General features: G+C 55.6%; 1 protein-coding gene across 2 annotated transcripts in view; it reads left to right on the plus strand.

Annotated features, from left to right (window-relative positions):
• Positions 1-475: 475 nt before the first annotated feature.
• ELOF1 (elongation factor 1) overlaps positions 476-684 on the plus strand; it is a 6996-nt gene continuing 6787 nt past the window's right edge. The window contains exon 1 of one of the 2 annotated variants that reach the window (XM_004716783.2): positions 476-544. The gene's annotated coding sequence lies outside the window, so the exon portion shown is untranslated. The remainder of the gene's footprint in view (positions 545-684) is intronic. The other variant, XM_045290349.1, reaches the window with a different exon arrangement.

A 684-nucleotide genomic window follows, 5' to 3' on the forward strand; every position in this document is an offset into this window, starting at 1 on the left:
AGCTGATATACAGGATGCATTTTCATAGTTACAAATTGTTACAAATTGTAACAATGCATTTTCATTGTTACAAATTGAACATCATTAAAGCATCGTGATTAATCACAAAACAATATGTAGTTATATATTGTGAGAAATGTATGTGTTCTCCGATGGTCTTAGGCGACCCCTGTGAAAGGGTCGCGACCCACAGGTTGAGAACCGCCGTGTAAGGCGTCTGCCTCAGGCAATGCTCCAGGCACGGCCCTAGGTGCCATGTTTGTATCCATTGTTGGGCTCATCTCAAATGCGGTGGGTGGATGGAGGGGATAATGATCGTACCAAAAACACCAGACACACTGCCACTGAGCTGATGCCAACGAGCTCTCTCTGCGGGTTTCTGAGGCTGTACCTTCCCGGGCTTCATCTCTGGGCGGTCCCGGCTGGCGGGGGGCGGTACTTAGGAGGAGGGGAGGGGTTTCCGCTTCCGGCGGGAACCGGAAGTTGCTGTCTCCCAGTGAACCGGACTGTCGCGAAGAGGCAAGGCGAGTGCAGGTGGAGGAAGGTTCGCGTGGGCAGGCGTTGGGATCGGGCCCGGCTGGGGTGGTTGCTTCTACTCCGAGGGTCCTGGGCGGGCCATCGCGGACCCCTGGCATGGGAGATGGGGCATCAGAGCACTTGATCCGCCCGAGCCCCGGGCCGGCC

This window comes from Echinops telfairi, unplaced genomic scaffold (genome assembly GCF_000313985.2).
Source record: "Echinops telfairi isolate 266 unplaced genomic scaffold, ASM31398v2 ScPeMD7_36;HRSCAF=134, whole genome shotgun sequence".
Lineage (NCBI taxonomy): Eukaryota > Metazoa > Chordata > Mammalia > Afrosoricida > Tenrecidae > Echinops > Echinops telfairi.